The sequence below is a fragment of the Thermobia domestica genome, chromosome 12 (genome assembly GCF_964235325.1).
Source record: "Thermobia domestica chromosome 12, izTheDome1.hap1.1, whole genome shotgun sequence".
Taxonomy (NCBI): domain Eukaryota; kingdom Metazoa; phylum Arthropoda; class Insecta; order Zygentoma; family Lepismatidae; genus Thermobia; species Thermobia domestica.
The window spans coordinates 192,117,350-192,135,892 of record NC_137465.1 but is presented as its reverse complement, the minus strand read 5'-3'; the positions used below and the strand labels follow the sequence as shown (position 1 = coordinate 192,135,892).

Here is an 18,543-nt window from a genome sequence, read left to right as displayed (position 1 = left end):
CATGCGAGGTCAGCCGGGTCCGGAATTCCCAGAAAACTTCCTAACAACAAATATTTGTATACTTTTTCAATAAAACTACACTTCTCTGACAGGAGAATGCTTGATGTAGTTGAAAATTTGATCTTACACACTTCATCTGTGCTTTTTCACTTCTAAAGACAATCTAGTTATATCATTCTCTCTCTCTCTCTCTCTCTCTCTCTCTCTCTATATATATATATATATATATATATATATATATATATATATATATATATATATATATATATATATATACAGGATGGACAATTTATCTGGAACATCCGTGATAACGGAGAACCCAGAAGAGGGTGAAAAGCCAAACTTTGCATGAAACAATTATAAGAAGGGGGATATCGTTTTACGTATTAAACAACACAACTCGGTGAACAGTGTTGTCATCCCAGTATAAAGTTATATTTTTTAAAATGGCACTACGTCAGATTATTACACATTTCAAATCAACATGTTAAACGAAAACACAAAATATCACAATTATTATTCAGTGTTGCATACTAAGACTGTTATAATATCACAAACATCCAAAGTTTGGAAATCTTTATCACACATACAGCACAATGGAGATGGACAAGACAATGCACATCGAAAGTACCTTATGACTTGTTTTCAATAAATAGCAACGAAGTCACAAGGGCTTGAAAATTTGATTTTTTTCAAAAGGCTTCATTTCGAAAAAAATGTTTAGATAGGTATCATATCTAGTTATTTGTATGGTTTTCAATTGACAAACAAATCATTTTGCCGTTTACAGCACTTTGATATCTCAAACCGTTCCGGAGATATGACAAATATTGATGAATTTCGCAACACTGCTGAAAATGGGATATTTCTGGACAATATTTAAACTGATTGTTGTTTTACTTCTCTTTTATGGCATTGCAGGAATAACTTTTAGTAGGTCTAATTACAACAAGTCCTCGCAATTACATGATATAAGCACTGTTGCAAACTTCAGCAATGTTTATCATATATCCGGAACGGTTTAAGATATCGAAGTGCTGTAAACGGCAAAATGATTTGTTTGTCAATTGCAAATCATACAAGTAACTAGATATGATACTTATCTAAGCATTTTATTTCGAAATAAAGCCTTTCGAAAAAAATCAAATTTTTAACTCCTTGCAACTTCGTTGTTATTCATTTAAAACAAGTTATACCGTGACCATGGTATCCAACACTAAGGTACTTCCGATGTTCATTGTTTTGTCCATCTCCGTTGTGCTGTATGTGTGAGAGACGTTTCCAAACTTTGGATGTTTGTAATATTATAACATCCTTAGTATACAACACTGAATAATAAATGTGATATTTTAAGTTTTTGTTTAACATGTTGATTTGAAATATATAATAATCTGATGTAGTACCTTTTGAAAAAATATGACTGTATACTGGGATGGCAACACTGTTCACCAGGTTGTGTTGTTTAATACGTAAAACGATGCCCCCCTTCTTATAGTTGCTTCATGCATGCTTCGCTCTTTTCTCTCTTCTGGTTTCTCCGTTATCACGGATGTTCCAGATAAATTGCCCACCCTGTATGCATTTACCCATCGTCTTTTTAGCTACAGAATAATACCCGTTCAATACTACATAGACATAGTGGTTTGTAGTATTCCCCCCCCCCCTCAAAGTTTGGAACATTCCAGACGTGCCTACAACATTCTGGGTGCGTGTCTACACCTATGTAATATGTCATTTTGTTGATAATAATTGCTTAGTTGTTTGTTCTCCTATGCATACTCGATTTAACAAAGTTTAATATAATTTATCCTCATACTGACTTTTGGACCCCATCTTAAATAAATTCCTGTGTACTTGCCTGCTCTATATATAACACTTCATTAGGAACACACTAGTGGATATTAGAAGATTGTGGTGTTAGTAGTTAGTCCGTTACTCCACATAATAACAGTGGCTAGAAGTCCCTGCTGGTCTAGTGGTTAGCCCACGCGCTCTTTGGTTTATATGGTCCTCGTTTCGATTCGTGGTGGGAGAACACAATAATTTAATTTGAAATTATTCACTTTTCATTAATCGTCCGTCTCATTTAACCTTTAAAAGCATAATCGTGAGATGTTAAACTTTAAAAAAAAATCACTTTCATTTCTTTGACGTGGCTATCCATACACCATACATAGAAATGTGCATTGAGTTTAGAATTTTGAGGTTGAAAGGTATTTTTTTTTCGATTAACAGATTTTTTTGGTTAAACATTAAAAAAATTCTGGTGGTGTTAAAACCTCACATACTTGAGATTTTGATTTGGGTTTAGCGTCCGTTTTAGCAGCGAGGCTATATGAGATGTGGACCTACATCTTTACGAGCGATCTGAACCACATGAGCTCTCTCCAGGAATCGAACCCGGATCTGCCACGTCATATTCATGTACTCTAACCACTTAGCCACAAGGAAGTTTTCACATACTTGGGGTAAGAGAGTATATAATACTGACCGTTTCAACTACCACTATAGATTCATTCATAAATATTAAATTTCGTGTCTATCTCTGCTAGAGTTTCTTTAATATTTAATAGGAATAAGCTTCCTTTTACTGTCTCTGCTAGAGTTTCTTTAATATTTAATAGAAATAAGCTACCTTTTACTGACTCTGCTAGAGTTTCTTTAATATTTAATAGGAATAAGCTTCCTTTTACTGACTCTGCTAGAGTTTCTTTAATATTTAATAGGAATAAGCTTCCTTTTACTGTCTCTGCTAGAGTTTCTTTAATATTTAATAGGAATAAGCTTCCTTTTACTGACTCTGCTAGAGTTTATTTAATATTTAATAGGAAAAAAATGAAATGAAAGCTTTGAGTTCTACGTCCCACGGTTATGCCGGTTAGGCTAAAGGAGACGGTGATTATGAGAAATGAATGAAATGGTGGAATGAAGAAAGTGGGAGGAAACAGGAGAACCCCGAGAAAACCCACGCACACGGTGTTTGTCCACCACAAAGTTCACTTGGCGGGGGCTGGGATCGAACCCGGAACCCCAAGCGCAAGAGGTGAACGCTCTACCACTGAGCCACCGCGGAATATTTAATAGGAATAAGCTACCTTTTACTGTCTGCTAGAGTTTCTTCAATATTTAATAGGAATAAGCTACTTCTTACTGTATCTGCTAGAGTTTCTTTAATATTTAATAGGAATAAGCTACCTCTTACATCAAAATAACATTTGGTAGAGCTCCCTCCACCCCTTCCACATACACAGAGACTGATATGCTTAAATTTAATCTTTGATTTTAAGTGTAATAATAATAGTTAACTCACGTCGCTTAGATCTAACAGTGTTAAATACCTACTTCTTTCACTCTGTCTTTTCCTTATGTACAGTCGACGTTTGTGATAAGTCTTCTTCACAGAGCCCTCTTCCGGATTTTTCCCCTGTTAGACCTTTCTCTCTGAAGTCATTCCAACCAGGTCCATCTACTTCCTTCTTGGTATTCCCCTACCTCCTCTCTCATCAGTAAGACTCGAACTTTTATGACATACCATATTTTTATCTTGGCAGCTTTTGAAATGTCTAATTAAATATGAACACATGACTTTTGTGAATACAAACACACTGTTGTTTAATGGTCATATAAATGCATATTTCAACTGATATTTGTGCTGGAAGTGATATAAAAACATGTTTTTGGCCAAATTTTAAGCGTTTTATTTGTCAATATTGTCAACGAGGTTATTTAGAACTTCCTTTGTTAGAAATGTGTATTTGGCCTTGTGCAATGCAGTTTGAAGAAATACTCTACAACGCGAGACATAACGAACGGATTCTGACCTGGTGTATCATGAACCACACTGAAAAGAGAAATTGTCACATCAGTCTGTGTCCGTTTCCCTCTCACACTCTCTCTTTCTCTCTCTCTCTTTCCTACCTTACAAAGTACTTGAAACTCAGTGTCTTTATTGCATATTGGTAGAAAAATATTTCCATCTACATCAGGAGGAAACTTTAAATACGCGAAAATACTGGTAGTCCACGTTGAGCATGGAATTCCGGGAGAATTTCCTTCCGGACTACCCACTAAAATCTTTACTGGTATTTATGATAACACTTTTTTTTTTTTTTTTTTTTTGAATGGAGTGTATTGATACTTTTCGCGTATGAGGATTGTTTAACATTTTTAAAGAGTTCCTGGCATCACTGAATACAGTTTGAAATAGCATAAATTCAAGTTCTCCAATAGTGTGAAGTTTCGTGTGATTTTTAGGTGATATATTTGGTCACAATATTTTGACATTTTTAAGGCCATAAATGTATACATAGCTTAAAAGTTATTAGTTCATATAAATCAGAGCAGGCCCGTATCCAGGGGGGTCTAGGGGTCACCCCTCGTAAATTTTCACTGCCCCCCCTAAAATTTTCACGGTAGGCTTGCAAATGAAGTCACGAACTATAATACGATGATAAACTATAATATGGTTGGATCGCCCCCCCTAACTACAGCCAGCCCCCCTTACATTTTTGAGCTGACTATCGGCCTTAATCAGACCTCTACTGATCACTCTTCAAACCACTTAGTCGTTTGTTATTCTCATTAGACAGCCATATTTGAGTTCATACACAATCCTTATTTACTAGTCCAACGATGATTCAAATGATGTTTTTCTTTGTTCTTTCAAGCGAATCTGAATTTCAATTTTGCAATTTTGTTGGTTTATTCTTGAAATCAAGTTAAATGTCCTCCTTCTTTTCAAAATGAGTTTACATTAATTATACATAAATTTAGTAGTAATTAAATTTAACTTGATAAAATTAAATCTATCAGTTTAGCAGGGACGGATCCAGGACGGATTTCTGGGGGGGGGGGCAGAGGGTTGTAATACTGCTACTTAGAGCTACTTTTAAGAGCTCCAAACTCTGGGATGAGTTTTATTAATATATAAAATTAAAAAAAGTTTCCTCTTCTGGTGAGGGGCCATTTCAGCACAATGATGATGGAATCATTAGTAGAATGAGAAAGTGGGAGAAAGCGCGAGTATCCCGAGCAAACCAACGGACCCGATGTTGTCCCCCACAAACTTAACTTTGCCGGGGATCAAACCAGCGACCCCAGTCACCAATGGTAAGCACTCTACCGCTAAGCCACCCTGCCCCTAATTAAACTTGATTATTAAATGTTAACGTTATTTATAATAGAATTTAATGTTCTCAAAGTAAGAGACATACAAGGGCGCAGATCCTAGGGGGTCCAGGCCCTCCCAAATCTCATGTGGCCCCCTATTGTATTTATGAATATGCAATATTTGGCATAATTTGAATGCAATTTGTCTTTAAATCCTCATATATATATATATATATATATATATATATATATATATATATATATATATATATATATATATATATATATATATATATATATATATATATATATATATATATATCTTCTGCATCTGAATGCCCCCCCCCCCAAATTTACAGAGAAATCAGCGCCCTTGGAGACATATAACATATCTGAAGAAGAGCCATCAAACCATTGAAAACCTAATTCATCAAAAAAAAAAAAATCTCATATAAATTGACGCATAGCTGGCACAATTATTCAGGATCGTTAGAACTATTTTTTTTTTTTAAAAATGCCGTTGCTTGTTGATGGGCTGACCACATATCACTCCGTTAAATGCGAACAATCTGGTCGACTATAGCCGTTTGCGACCTTTGTAGCACTTTTTTTGTTTCAGTGACTTCATTTTTCTTTTTTCCGCCTGGCTGTATTGATTGTTGCGTATGGCAACACTTGAGCACGAGCTCAGTGTATGTTATATGTTCCCCTGTACGAGCTACACCAGCTGGGTTTCTTCGTTTCATTCGTTATATCCGCTATGACATCATCAACCGCCTGCAAAAGAAGAAGATGTGTCTTGCAAGTCAATTTTTCCTTCCTTTTATCTTCTATCAGTATTTTTATGGAGGGGCGGGGGGACAGAAGGTGCGAACGGCAACTTTCTCATTATTATTTTTATACCTTTCGTGAGAAAATGCGAAAAGAAGTATACTGTGTGTTGTTTCAAGTGCCAATTTTTTTTATTGACAAGCATTTTTTGTTGTTTCCGTAAAGAAAATGCTTATCTAATTTGTATGAAATAAAGTAATAGGCAACTACTAGGAATGAAAATTTTTCACAACACTAAAATAGAAACTTGATAACGGTGGAAGAAAAAAAAATTAAGTACTGTATGTGCCAAACTAACAAATTAATGCCTCATCCTACCATCCAAAGTTATTTTGTTATGCATTAATTTGTTTGCCTTCGCATAGACTATACTCTTTATAGATAATAATAATAATAATAATAATAATAATAATAATAATAATAATAATAATAATAATAATAATAATAATAATAATAATAATAATAACACTTGAAGTAACATCCCATTTGTGAGCCTACACCTGCTCAAGCGCCATCTGTTATCGAGCGGCTGAACTTCGCTAGACCATGTGGCCGTCACGTCTTGTTTCCACGTGACTCCCCAGTCTGCATCGCGACGCTGCGTGGACACCGAAAATTGGCAAACATTGACCGTTAATCGAACCTGGGACCACGCGGACATGACTCCAACACTCTAGCCACTAGACTATGGTGTTCCTAGATGGGTCCCGGGTTTGATCCCAGCCCCCTGCCAAGTGAACTTTGTGGTGGACAAACATCGTGTGCGTCAGTTTCCTCGGGGTTCTCCCGTTTCCTCCCACTTTCTTCATTCCACCATTTCATTCATTAGTCATCATCACCGTCTCCTTTAGCCTAGCCGACATAATCGTGGGACGTAAAACTCAAAGATTTCATTTCATTTTTTGAATTACCTAAATATTTTCTGCTTTAAGTACTTTATTATTATTATTATTTACTTTTTAGAGTTTTTAATATTTTTCTACTTTTCAGTGCGTTTTAAAAATCAGTTCTTTTTCTTTTACGTTTGTTTAATTTTTCCACTTTTTCGTTTCTCCAATACTCTAGCTAGATAACTCAACTAAAAGTGGGGACACTAACTGACTGTAAAATGGGTCGGTCTCAGAAACAAATACGTAAACAAATATATTTTTTAAAAAAATCGGTCTACGCATTATTAAATTATGCCATATGGACAAAGGCATGAATTTACCGGGGGTGAATGTATAGTGTGGGTTGTCTTATTTTGGTTTGATTGGACTGTTCTTCTTTAACAGCAACTAAAGGTGAGGAGCACCTGCAGATGCTAGAGACATTCTTTTTGCATGCCATCAGAGACCTTAATGGAGACGGAAGGTTTTAACTCCAACAAGATGGTGTCCCATGCCCTACCATCATCCTGTCAGGGAGCTTTTCAATGAAAATTTATCCGAACGATGGATAGGTCGAAGAGAATTTGTCGAGTATTTTCCACACCTTACTCCTCTAGATTTTTACTTATTGGGGACTGTCAAGAATTTTGTTTGTACACAAAAGCCTCGTACATTATATGACTTACGAACAGCCAACCAACGTTCCTGTGTAGATATCGAACTTGGGACGCTGCAGTCAGTAGTTCATGCAGCGATTCGGCAGCATTGCCAGTATATTGATGCTAGTGGCTAACCTTTAGAACTTGGTTTATACATGAGCAGTACATACACGACCAACTCTGTATACGATAGATGTAGCCATCCACCATCAATTTTTATCCGTCCTCTTTAACATACAAAATATACTGAGGAATGTTTAACTTTCGTAGAAAGTTAAATGGACAAAAAATCTCACTTTTAATAGTAAGACAAGTGGGTATTATTGACTGTGTGAAACTAAGACTTCGAAACTATGCGAATTCAATACTCAAATCTCAAGTAATGCATCTATGGTAAAGACGGGGCAAACGGACATGCTAAGCAGTTTTCTGTTGCTTGTATGAATACGAATGGCCGAAGAGAACTCAAGATATTTCTTACAAACCAGTAAGCTTTGTACAAAGTAAAAGTATAACAAAGAAATCAGTTTGTTAATTAGTCAAGGATATATTGAACAATTAGTATACAAGGGTGCAAGATGTCTATATGCCCCATGGGGTGGGGCAGAAGGACAAGAATAGTGGGGCAAACGGACAGTTACAGTTACAGTTTATAAACCACTACCACTGTTACAATGAATATGTACAAAGTATACATCACAACCATTTGGATCGCATTCTACATGAAACCAGAAAAACAACATGTACACATTACCCAGTCTTCTCCTCGAGATATCGTTTCCACGAGTTAAACTTCTAGCCGTAGCATAGGACAATGATTGCGCTACACGCGCACTAAGTGTTTTGTGGCGTTGTACGAAACCGTGCTCCCAATCTTTACCAGCCATTTTTGCATCATTATTGAATATGTGTTTGTATTTGTTCTCAACAGCAAAGTTGTACGCCAACTTTCGTAATTCGCGTAGAGTTAACCCAAATCCCATTTCATCCAAGGTAAGTAAATGCTTTTCCAATTCATTTTCTGCTGTGCTGAGAATGTTGTATGATTTCCAAACTTTCGGATTATGTACGATGACATAACGCGTCGTCATAGTGTATTATACGAGGGACATTGAAAGTTGTCGCTGCAGTTGACAGAGGCATCTTGTCTTCACCTACGGCTCTAACAGAAGCGACTATGGACACATTTTCCTATTTGCATCTGTGTGTTGCGCGAGATCGATAATGTACCATCTTTGGAAGAAATGGTAATACTAATAAGAAACCCGCCTCTTAAGAAATATACATACACAGAAATATTGTTTTCCTACTTCATACTAACCATTTAGGTCACTGTCCGTTTGCCCCGCTAATTGCGTGTCCGCCTGCCCCGCACACACATTGGTTTCAAATATTTCTGACCCTACTTAATAGATGACACGCAACATTCATTTACTCTAGTGGTGCGTGTGACCATCCATCTATTATCTGCTGCTCCTCCCACGAATGTTTAGGAACTTTCCTTCCTTGTCAAATATTTAATTTCTGAAGTGAGTTTTTAGAAATCACGTTTTGGGACACTTGCCTTTGTGTAATTGTTGCCAATTTCTTCTCAATGATGCTGTACACACATGATATTCAGTGAATTCTACTCCTGCGATGTGAAGAACGAACTATAACCAAACACCACACACGACTCAACTCACTGTTGCCAGGTTAGCATATTTTCTATTACTATATTTCTTAACTACTGTCGGTCTGCCCCCACTGTCCATCTGCCCCGTCCTTACCATATAAGTACTGGTTGCAATAGAGTAATAAGATCAAAGATAGAACCTGTTCCTCCATATCAAAATGGTATTATTCGCTATCCCTTATTGGTTTTGCTCTATGGTGATAAAGACTCAAAACAAGAATCTTTATTTCAATCACTTCCGGTTTGAATAAATGGCTAAGGGAGAAAATAGGACCTATTCTTGGGACGCTGAGTCGATTACCAAAAACCGCATTTGATAGCTATTACTGTTTCTATTATACTGTTTCTATTATATATTATTTAGAAGTAAATGCAGAGAAAACTAAATACATGGAAGTGCGTCGGGACCGTAATACGGCAAATTGTGGAGGCGTTAAAATATTAAATAATACTTTTGATAAAGTGGATACTTTCAAATATTTAGGATCAATATTAACAGACGAAAATCATATTCACGAAGAAATTAAATGTCGACTAAAAGCAGGGAATTCGTGTTACTATTCGGTTCAAAATCTCTTGTCGTCGCGAATTCTGTCGAGGAATTTGAAGCTTAAAATATATAAAACGATAATCATGCCTGTTGTTCTGTATGGTTGCGAAACATGGTCGCTTACTCTGAGGGAAGAACATAGACTGAAAGTATTTGAGAACAGGATCCTGAGAAGAATATTCGGACCCAAGAGGAACGAGAATGGGGAATGGCGAAAGCTTCATAACGAGGAACTACATAGTTTATACGGTTTACCCAACATTGTTAGGGTCGTCAAGTCTAGGAGGCTTAGGTGGGCAGGTCATGTAGCTAGAATGGAAGAAAGTAGAAACGCTTTCAAAGTCTTGACTGGTAGACCCATAGGAAAACGACCATTAGGAAGACCTAGGCGCAGATGGGTGGATAATATTAAGATGGATCTCGCAGAGATAGGAATACAAAGTAGAAACTGGATCCAATTAGCTAAGGATAGAAGTCAGTGGAGAGCTTTTGTGAACGCGGCACTGAACCTCCGGGTTCCATAGGCCATAGAGTTAGTTAGTTAGTTAGTTAGTTATACGGAAATCAGTATTGAAACCGGAAATAATAGTAAATTTTAATCACTTTTGGTTTCGGTAGAGTGTTGTGGATAGTCATGACATGTTGCCTTAGGGACCCTAAATCGTTTACCCTTACAGAAAAAAAGCTTCTCGCTATCTGTTTCCGTTTTCATACTATGGTGATAAACATTGAAACCGAATATGGTTAATTTTAACCAATTCCGGTTTTACTAGAAGGTTAACGGAGCAAGTGGAATTTATCCTTTGGACACTCAATCGATTGCAAAAAATAGCATCACGATATCTGTCAACAGACGGACGGACAAAACCGTTCTATAAAACTTCTGTCCGACACTTATGCATGGCATAGTTTGAAGCTCTTGCAAAATTGCAAAAATAGAAGAAAGCAATCAGCTCTTTCGTGGGTAGGTATATGGTTAACGTACATGCGTTTGGCGCGGGAGACCCGGGCTAGATACCCAGCGGGAGCTCAAAATGTTCTTATTCCACGTTAAGCTGCAGGTCTACGTCTCATATAGCCTCGCTGCTGAAAGGAGCGGTAAAAATTATAATCCAACCGACCAAACAAAAATGAATCATTAAATTAAATCTATAAGACGCAAATATAATCATAAAGTAGAACATTTAGAAAAATCTATTAAAAACTCGTGTGACTTTTTTTATTTTCGCATTCCGTGCAAAGAAATACGGGCGGTACCTAACCTTGATCCATATAAAGGTGAGAGAGACATGGAGTGTTGAATATATCAACGAGAGAGCACAAACCACCTAAGTGCGTTTATTAGCGTAAGTGCTACACAGAATTAAATACATGAACGAAATAGTATTTTTTTTTCACCACGGAGGGGAAGAAAAAAGACGAGTAACGTTGGAAAGCGCGAGGAAGAGACAACGGGGAAACCACAGCAAAGAAATTAAAACAACTTCGTTTAGGAGGTCGATTCTCAACTTGTTATGTTTTATGACTAATTTAGCCGACATGCGAACTCTACGATACGCTGTACCAGTGGGCGAAATCATGAGAGTACCTCATCAATGTTGCCATGTGTCTGCATTAGCGGAAAGGGGGGGGGAGAAGGAAAACGAAAATAAGCGGCTACAGGAAGCTGAAAGTGATATTTGAATATACACGCTGTAGAACAATTAACAATCAAGTGGCCAACCCGACGTAGTGAAATGGGTAGCACTTTTAATATTAAAATGAAAGGTCCCAGATTCCATGATCGAGATTTCTCTAGTTTTTCTCTCAGTTCAATTGGGTGAATGCTGAAACTGTACCTTAAAATAGATGAAGCCAAGAGGCCACAGTGGCTCAGTGGTAGAGCCTTCCCCCTCTTGTGCATGGGGTCTTTGGTTCGATCCCAGCTCGTGTCAAGTTAGCTTTGTGCTGCACAAACACCACGTGCTAGGTTTTCTCGGAGTTTCTCCCGTTTCCTTTCATTTTCTTTATTCCACCATTGCATTCATTTCTCATAATCACTGTCTCCTTCTGCTTAGCCGGCATAATCGTGGGACATAAAACTTAGAAGATTTAATTTCATTTCATAAAATGAAACGACATGAAATTTCTAGTTATTATGCTCTTTAGGTTAAAAAAGACAAATGGTTAACAAAAATAAGTAATTATTAGGGCAACCCAAAAGCATAAAAAGCATAACAGCAAATTACACCTATGGTTGGTACCTTGAACATGGTTGTGGTTGTCTAAGGGTCCAGAAGAAACTAAATTTAAAAGCATAATTTTAGAAAATAAAGCATAAAGCATAATTTAAAATATATACCTGTAGTACAATTCTTGGAAAATTTTGTTTAACTGCAAGTTTAACATACTGTATTAATATTTTTTTAAACCAATATTTACAGTGCAAAATCATTGAGAACATAACAATGCAACAAAGAAAAGCTTATTTTTATTTCTGTAAACTTCTTTTCGGTCTTCGGTGTAATCCTTTGATGTGGGGAAAAGAAAAAAGTAAAGGAAGAAGAAAACTTTCCGCCAACAATGAATAGTACAGAAGAACTCCATACTATATTGTTATGTGTACCTCTTGAACTTGAGCACTTTCTGCACTTTTTGATGGCATCTTTCGCTTTCCCTTTCTGCATATATGCACTTCTAAGGCACATACAAGTGATAGAAAAAACTGACTCGAGTGAAGCATATGTCTTTACACTGCCTTAAGTAGAAAGGTCATTAAATATGAAAGAAACGGGTTGCATAAAATATTAATAAATAGATCAAGGTATTTAGAATATTTAATGTATAGTAAATATTATACATTATACACGATTAATGTAAAACAATGATTGAAATTAACAATAAAGCATAATTTAAAAAAAAAGCATAATTAAACAAAAATAAAGCATAATGTGGGTTGCTCTAGTAATTATAAAAGAATTGGTGCAATGGAAATGAGGGAGGAAACGGAAGAATACCGAAAAACCATTCGAAACGATTGTATCAATCACGAACTTACTCGGCCTGGGATCAAACAAGGACCTCGAGCCACTGTATCACCTTTAGGCACATACATACAAGTTAAGAGCTTCTTTCAAAATTCCAATAAAATGAAATGCTATCTTTACAGGACAAAAATCAGTTATGAGCTCCTTCGTGGTTAAGCGGTTAGCGTACGCGCCTTTGGAGCAGGAGACCCTGGTTCGATTCCCGGCGGAAGCTCATGTAGTTCGGATTCCACGTTAGACCGTAGGCCCCGTCTCATATAACTTCGCTGCTGAAAGGGACGTTAAACTCAAAATCAACTCAACTCAACTCAAAAGTCAGTTATTCGTAAAATTGACTTGTTATTAAACACTAAAATCATTGATTGTAATAGTTCTGCACTAAATTATAAGGGACAACATCTCTTTTCTGGTTCAGTGGCTACCCTGCCTGAATTTTCTGCATCAGGTCACGGGTTCGAATCCCGATGGGAGAGTATCAAATGTACTTCAGTGGTTCAGATCGCACTTTAAATTATGGGTATCCTTCTATGTAGCCGTTTTGTTGACAAAGGATATAATTATAAATCAATCAAACAAACAAACAAGGGACTGTCTATTGCTTAAAGTAGAGTCTGAACCATTAGACAGCTATCGATTCCCCAGTGTGGATTCGTGTGGTTCGGATTAAACATTAAGCTGCAGATCCACGCCTTATATAGCCTCGCTGCTGAAAGGGACACTAAACTAAAATCATCCGAAAAAAAAAGTAATCGGTTGTGTATTCAGTACTTAATATCTTCACAGGGTTCGTTGATTTTTAAATGTTGAGTCCCTTTTCAACACTGAGATTTCTTGGTAGATTGACCTACAATTTTAACGTGGGACCAGACCCATATGGGCTTGTATCTAGGAATCCAGCCTAGATCTCCCACGCCAAAAGCATGTCGTTATCCATGTTGCCACAAGAGAAAGCTCACATTCACTGATGACTGAGCTCGGAAGTGTGCGCACAGATGCGAGTGTTGTCACTTTCAAACATAAAAGACAGTGATGCCTAAATGGTTCCGCGCTCAGATCTGAAGCGCAAGGACAGTTTGAGTCACGTTCCTGATGGGCAGGCATTATTTACTCTCTGGGAAGAAAATATGCCATAAATTATTTAAGTAACCTTAAAAATGGGTGTAAAAGCAGCTAGGTGGCAACAGATGGCAGCACGTCATATTATCTTTTCATCTTTTTAAAGAGAAAGATCCTATTCTTAATAACTGCGTTAAACTTTTAAACGATAATAAACGAAACTATTTGTATCCTTCTGTTGATAATAATAATAATAATCAGTGGCGTATTTAGGGGGGTGGCTTCCGGGCTTAAGCCCCCCCCGAAATCTTACTTAGTATAGTAAAGCAAATGAAATATCTTGCAGAATTTTCACATTTCCAGGCAAAGCCCCCCCCCGAAAGTTAGCAAAGCCCCTCCCGAAACAAAATCGTAAATACGCCACTGATAATAATATAAAAAACCTGATAGGTTTGTGATACTTCACTCCCATACTTATAAAGGGTGCAGGGCAAATTATTTGTTTTTCAATGTGTTACTTTCACAGAATATGTAGGAGAGAGCTAACAATGGTTTTGTAAAACAATCATTATCATTTATTTCTTGAGATTTTATGAAAAAAAAAAAAACTAATAGTATAATGACCAATATATTAAGTACAAGTGCTTTTTGTTAGTACTTAAACAAGTCACTTGTTTTCGCTTCATCACAGCCCTCACTAAGGGCGTCCATCAGGGAGACAAGGTGGGACGCTCGTTCCCCCTAGAGGAAATCGTACTTCGGAATATCGAAAACCCAATTGAATTTTTACATTAGTTACAGTAAAATTTGAACCTATATTTGAAATGTCGCGTATACTTGCCCCCCCCCCCTGGAAACCACAATATGGGCGCCCTTGGCCCTCACGGAACCAGAAAGCCAGAATACGTAGGTCTACAAACAAAGTTGAATTGGGACCACCAGGACGTCCTATAAGCATTCTTTCATTAAAATATACTTGATAGCAGCTTTGTAGCGTAAATTCTATCTTGATATTGTCTCTCCTTACAGTCAAATTACACCTCTAGTGATGAACCATTTTGCATAAGAGTACGTACGTACGTCAAAACCTTTGCAGAAAATCAGCATACTTTGGAGTTACATGTGACTTTGGTTATAGTATGAGAGAACATATAACAGAAGTAACGCTTCTAAATTAGGTAACAGATGTTCAAAAGCAGTGGCGTAGCACACTTTTCCGGGCTCCCCCGCAAAGTATAGAGAAGGGGCCCTAGTTGTAAAGCCGACAGAAGTAAGGTTGAAAATCTACTTCTTTAAATCTTTATTCATCGCAAGACTTCGAGGCTCCCTATACCTCGGCCCCCCCGCACTGCGGGGGTTGCGGGGGCAGCTGCTACGCCACTGTTCAAAAGCAAGTTTTAAAAATTGAGACAATAGTCAGAGAGTTCGGGTTAAATTTCATAGTTGGTCTGTTTCTAACAAAATTTTGAAAATTTACCCCGAAGAAATGGGTAATTTGCTCGTTCGCGTGTTCGCGTGTGAGAACGGAACTTGTGTTTATTTTTTATGAGCTATTTGGCAAGCGGAGAGAAGTACTTGGCACAAGATTACCACATAGTTTGATTGTAGGAAAGTAACGAGCATTTGTATTCTGAATGTGGCTGTAGGAGAGACGTTGCCCTGGATGTAAATTAACAGTAACACAGTTCGTGAAACGTTTACTTACACTCCCCCTTCCATACCCTTATCCGGTGAGGTAACGGAACGCAGGCCGGAAGCCAGCCCAAAAATGTAGGGGGCGCAGCTGAAGTTAGGGGGGCCCGATCCAAAAATATAGTTCATCACCATATTATAGTTCATTTGCAAGCCTACCGTGAAAATTTTAGGGGGGCCCGCAAAAATTTAGGGGTGGCCCGGTCCCCCTAGACCCCCCTGGATACGGGCCTGACGGAACGAAACAGAAAATCAGTGAACTTAAACTAAAAATTGATGATTTTTCAATTTCCGTAGCTTCTATAATGCTTTTTTGAGGGAGGGTCAAAAGCCAGATGCATGATCAACTTCGGAATAAATGCCGAGAGTTCAATTTGTTGTTAGCTGAAGCATGTTCAATTAGGTTTCAGACTTACATTAAAGATGGCATCTTAAACTCATCTCCTACTTTTCTCGCATATTTCCAATTCGTAAGCAAGACAAAGAAAAACTTGTACCAGAATCTGATTATAATTAATTTAGTTCTGAAGAATATATGTCCAACTGAAATTTATAATGGACATGAAGGAAAGATTTACTTTTCAAATCTAGTACTTCTGTTGTTGAAGAAATAAGACATATAGTATTTATATACCGTCTGATCACAATCTTTATTGAGTAATTTATATTATGTGTTCTTTTCTTGCTAGCCAAAATATACAAAATATGATAAGAGATGTCAAAAGAATGAATCCCTCTTGGTTATTGTGAATATATTTCGTCTTCAGGGTCTCAATCTGAAGCTTCTTTCAGAAGGTAAAACATTCAACTCAAAATTTTGTAAACTCACAATGTTAAAAAATAATAAAATTTTAAAAAATAAGAATAAATAACATTTTACTTTCACTAGTTTAATAAATTGATAACTGTACTTCATCATATCGTACAAACTTTTTTGTCTGTTTTCATTAATACTTCTGGTAATGGGACATCACTCTCTTGTGCTCTCAAAACCACATATGTATCTAGCCGCTAAAGGGTGATTCACAGACAGGGTGTCCGTGATATATCTAACAGTGCGTGCTTTTTTACTCCATTTCCCAAGGTGGATTCGAAGGAGGATTAACTTTGTGCCACTTCGAGTATTCCGAGAAAAGCCGAAACGTTGCGGCCGTCGAGTCGCGACCGTGTTGGTTTCTCTTCAAGACGGCCTGTCGGGACACAGACGGCACAGACATGCACGTCATGTGTGAATTAAAAAAGACAACCGAATGAATTTTCAATGTCAAAGTCTGAAAAGAAACTTCATGGACCACGGTACGGCATTCTATGTGTGACTTAACCTTTAAAAAACACAACCCAATGAATTTTAAATGTCATAATCTAAATAGAAACTTCATGGACCACGACACGGTATGGGAATGACACACTATATGTGAACTAACCTAAACAGCAACCACTTTGAACATGTTCAGTAATTTTTGTACAGGTATTGGATACTTGTATTGTGCTCCATAGTAATCTCTTCATTATCACGTATTAACCTTATGGTTTATAATTAAGTCTGGCTCTACAGAGTATCTTTCGCCTAATTTTTTAATACTGGATTTGTGTTGGCAAAAGTTAATCTTCCCTTTTCGTTATCGAGAAGTCTTCGATCTGAATGCTACTTCAGTATAACAGGCCCTGGCCAATTTCTCATGTGGCCCCGTGTAGCGTAGTCGCTAACGCTCTCGCCTTCGGTCCCGGGTACGATTCCCGGTGGGGCCACTCGGTCGAAAAAGTGTAAAATGCTTTTTCAGCCATCCACCCTGAATGAGGTTTTCCTGGGTTTTCCTCATTCCCACCAGGCAAATGCCGGGGTGGTACCTAACTTATAGGTCCCAGGCCGCTTCCTTCCTTCCTTCCCTTTCCCCGGATAGTGTGATAGCTGAGGGACGTCATCCCTCAAAACGTGACGGGCTAAATGGCCATAGATGCCGAAGGCCCAGAAATCCAAAATCCTAATCCTCATGTTTCATTGGAGACCGATGTAGTGTGTGCTTTTACCACTTAGAATTATTTATCTCTTTAAAAGAAATTAAATGTGGAGTACTATAAAATTTTAAACTCGTCAAAATAAATGATAATGTCTGACAAGAGGGAAACCATTAAACGTGACTTCATCAGGGTGTTTATATTTACCACAGTATGATTTCAGGTCTCGCTAAAATCACTGCATCGAGAAGATACAAATGTGACAATTCAGAAAAACCTAATCCAATCTAATACGTATGTAGGCTTATTGAATGCAGAAAAAAAAAAGTGAAGCCACACAGTGGTCAGTGGTAGAACGCGATAAAACAAATCAAAAGAACGCAAAAGCCGAGAGAGCACGTCCTTTGTCTCACACGCAAAATTGCTTCAGTAATCATATCTGGAATCTTGTTAATGAATAAACAAACCATTTTAATACATTATATATTTTTATATGAAATATTATACTTAAACAACCATAATGCAATTATTTCTACGTGTGTGATGTGACATATATTTGTTGATATAAAGTAAGGCCTAATCTCTTCTTTATAAGTATGTAGAATATTTGTATGTATTGGGTGTACAACTTTGCTTTTGGCGCTTTTTCTGTATTCTAGCGGCTTTATTATATATATATATATATATATATATATATATATATATATATATATATATATATATATAAATGGTCATATATTTACGATTTAAAATATAGTCCATACCTGGCCACTACTTTCTCTCATCTTTCCGGCAGCGTACAAATTCCGCGTCGGAAAAAACTGCTCATCCTTTGAGGTGAACCATGTATCGATCCAATTTTTGGCTTCTTCATAAAAACGTAAGTGTTGGTCAGCCAGGACGTACCATTGATCGAAACAAGTGATAGTCAAGGGGAGCAATGTCTGGAGAATACAGCGGCTGGAACAGGACTTCCCATTTCAATGTTTCCAATGACCTACAACCCACTTAAGAGTCTTCATCCCGGCGAAATTAAAATACCGCGAATTTTACAGTAATTATGTGATATCTTCAAATATATAAAAGATAATCGAAATGTGGAATAAGAGCGCCCTAGACA

The 18,543-nt window shown here is 37.2% G+C and overlaps 1 protein-coding gene across 1 annotated transcript in view; it reads right to left on the bottom strand.

Annotated features, from left to right (window-relative positions):
• Octbeta2R (Octopamine beta2 receptor) overlaps positions 1 to 18,543 on the bottom strand; it is a 393,700-nt gene that overhangs the window by 214,345 nt on the left and 160,812 nt on the right. The gene's annotated exons all lie outside the window — the stretch shown is intronic.